We start from the raw sequence: 3,903 nt of genomic DNA, 5'->3' as shown, positions 1-3,903 counted from the left end.
GCAGGATCTTTCTTCCCTTTCTGAGATAAATAACTTCAACTTAGTTCAAGCTCCTGTATGTCCCTGAGCTGATTCTCTACAGTCCTTTCCTAATAGATGAATCATAACTCTCTTTGATACTATACCAGATAAGAGCCTAGTCTCCTTGTTGGTAGAAAATGAATTATCAATGTTACCAGCTATTTTCCGTTTGAATTTCAACAAGTTTTGGTGAAACTGAATAATTTCAAATAAAGGATATTCATTAGTCCTCTTGTCCCTAACACAAGTTTACTGTAAAACATTATGCCATATTATGCCAGTAGCAGCCTCATATTTCCCAGGAATTTTATTTGCATTATTTTCTCCTGTGCTTGATTTAATCTTGTGTGTTGTTTTGTTCATCATGGTCCTTCCAAAGAGACAAGAAGTGGAGACAGAACACAGTGCTATTGATGATCCCAACCGTGTATAGACCTGGAGTGATTTTCAAGTCATTGGATCCAGCACTAAAACGGCAGTCAGCCACCAGGGAGTCCAGAAACATAAGCACTACACCATCTGCTGGTCCTACCATTATATATCTTTTATGCCATATTTGTATCTTTTTTTTTTTTAAATAAAACATTTACCAGGGTGAGCTTGAAAAAAGTTTCAGGCTATGCCCACATGACAAAGAGTACGTGCACTCAGGACTGAAACAGAGAGAAAAAGAGAGAGCAAGGGCACAGTTACACTATAAACTTTTTCCTCTATTTTCCATTTCTTTTTCCTGTCAAGATTTTGGGTATGTGTGCACACACATTCCTGGCATATATTTAAAGCTGCCGGGGCCAGTATTTGAACAATGGTTGGCTATGTGATATCCAGCTCTCAGTGCACAGCAATTATTGTGCTGTGTACTGGGAGACCCTATAGCGTATTATTATAGTAACTTTTCTATGTTTAGATATGTCTATGAAAACAGATATTCACTGTTTTGTTACAAATGCCTAAGGTATTCAGTATAGTAACATGCTATACAGTTTTCCAGTTTAAGAGTAATAGGTTTTACCATATAATCTAGGTATACAGTGGATTATACCACCCAGGTTTACGTAAGTATACTCTCTGATGTTAATATAATGTCAAAATGGCTATCATTTGATTTCTCAGAATATATCCTTATCATTAAATAATGTATGAATGTATAAGAAAATCTTCAATATAAAATTTAAAAAAAGAAAAAGAAAAACTCAAAAGAAGCATTTATGAGAACAAAAATAGAATAGTACTTTACTTATATTACAGTCTATTTCATATGAAACCAACTTTTCCACTATAAGCAACTATAAAATCAGGACAATATTTTAAAACGTTGCTAAGAGACACTGGCAAGTGATCAGTGAAATGAAGGACAAGAGGCACCTGTTAAAGTAAGTTAAGTTGTAGATAAAACCTGAAGAATCCCTGAGTAAATAAAATCAATTAGGGTTCATAATGATCTCAACTTTCCTTGATCTGCAAATAAAAGCAAAACATAATTTGGGTCATTTCTGATAAACACTCATGTAAGACAGCCACCTAGTATGTGATTATGTGACTAGAGACTTTCCAACTTAAAAAGGCAATTTTGTAATTTCGAACTAGTCAAATAAATTTTTATTTTGTTCTACATTTTCCCAATAAATAGTTGTGATGGTTTTCACTGGAACACTAGAAATTTTTTGTTCTGATGTTCCCTAATTTATTAACTGCTTCTTGTTCAAACAAATTCTTTAAAATTGCCATGTGCCTCAGATTTTTCTTTTAATAAAACAAAAAATGAAAACACATTATGAGATAATCATTCTTTGTTCCTCTTCCTCTTAAATACATGGCAATTATAAGCATTGAATGAGAAGCTAAAAACTAGACAGAAAGTCACTGCCAAGACCTTGCAGTAATATCATAGAGCTGTAGAAACAAAGACGGGAATTTAAAGTTATCAAAACAGCCAATATTTTAGTAAGGAATATCTTTGTTTGTTTGTTTGTTTGTTTGGAGAGGTTTTCACTATAGGGCACGTGTGCTCACCAGACAGACAGAGAGAGACATAGAGACAGAAAGCGAGAAATCACCCCCCAGGGTGGATGGTCACGCTGCAATCCCTTCTCCTCCATTCTCCTCTCTGGATCTTGGGCACGCACGCACACGCGCCCGGCGTGAATTTTAAGCCACCAGGTCTGGGATGCGAACCATAGTCGACTACGTGGGAGCCCAGTGACATAGCCATTACACTAACTGCTAGTTCCCAGTAAGGAATATCTTAAGAATTACTTTATTTAATATTTATTTATTTATTTACCTATTTTTAAAATTTGATCAATGAGGGACAAAGCAAAATTGCGTGCTGTCAGGTCTGGGACTCAAACCACAGTCAGTCATGTAGGAGTCCAGTGTCCCTAACTACAATGTCACCTGTCAACCCCTAGTGAGGAAGATCTTGAAAAACAAGAAATTTCTGAAGAATTTACTCCCATATTCTTCTAGACTAAGACACTATAAACAGAAAGCAATAACCAAAGACTAAAAACTAAAGATGGAGTCTAAGCCACCTTATCCTACTGGGAAAACAAAATCAGAGTTCAATGCCAGTCACGGAAGGTAAACCTGGTAAACTTTTCAGGCTTTTCCCTAGTAGTAAAGACAAACTAGACATAAATCAGAGCTCCCAAAGACTAGAACATCTTCAAGTTATCTCAGTACCTTATTGGATAAAAATGAGCTACCATTTCTTTAACTGCCTATTGGAAGAAAATTAAATCTTTTCTGGAGAAAGATATCCAGTGGCACTTAATTTTTTTATATAAATTGTATCTTGCATTCTATAAAAAATATTTAAAAACCTTGGGAAAAGTAGATAAGATAAATAGAAAGAAAGCTATTACATAAACATTTTTAAATACCTGACTAATGTATTCAGTTAAATATGTAACAAGAAGGAAAGTCTCACTAGAGACAAGAAATTTACTTAGAGTAAACAAAAATATATTTGCATAGAAAAACATGTCATGAGTTTCCCAACAACCCAATACTTTGACTGATGGCCAGCCCTGTAGCTCAGCAATTAAGTGCTATGAAGTAGCCAGATACCATATGACCAGTTATAGTTTGAATCCTAGCCCCACTGGCTTGAAAAATATGCGAGGGGTCCAAAATCTTCATGGAATGGAGAAATACAGGACAAAGAATTACAGTACCCTTTAGGGGATGCTTTCTTTCTCTCTCTTGCTCTCTTTCTCTTTCTCATAAGTGCACATGCTCTATGAGACTAAAATAAAAATCTACTACTAAAAATAACTGAGATTAAGACTTATCTCCATTTAAGACTAGATCCAGTAGAAAAGAACACTAGTGCTTAGTATAGTAGATTTTAATAAAATAGTCTCACTGAAAACATTAAAAGATGAAAATTACAGATAAGAATATAATTTGTAATAGGCTCTAACATTTTAAGAATTAATATTTTAAATTTATGGGGCAGCAGGTGGCACAGTGATTAAGGTGCTGAATCCCACATGGCCAACTCTGCATATTGAGTCCTAGACCCAGCGGCTTGAAAGACACACTGAGTTCATGTGCATGCATACCTGAAATTCCAAGATGATAATAGAAAAGAAGGGACTGTGGTATGGCCATTCTTCCAGGGATTGTGATTTCACACTTTCATCTCTCTCTATCTCTATCTCTCTCTGGCAAGTGTATGAGCTCTATAGCAAAAAAATCTAAAAAAAAAAAAAAAGTTTTAAATTACAAAATAACGACTAGAAAGACCCTAAAAGCATGTAAAAAAATAACTCGCTCATTGAGAAAGGAAATGAGAGAAGTAAAAAGTTATGATTGTTGATTGTTGCAAAGTCATACTGCTGGAAGTCCTAGCCAATGCAATAAGAAAATAAAAGG

This window comes from Tupaia chinensis, unplaced genomic scaffold (assembly GCF_000334495.1).
Source record: "Tupaia chinensis unplaced genomic scaffold, TupChi_1.0 Scaffold000338_1, whole genome shotgun sequence".
In the NCBI taxonomy this organism is placed as follows: Eukaryota; Metazoa; Chordata; class Mammalia; order Scandentia; family Tupaiidae; genus Tupaia; species Tupaia belangeri.
Note: the sequence above shows the minus strand (reverse complement) of the source record.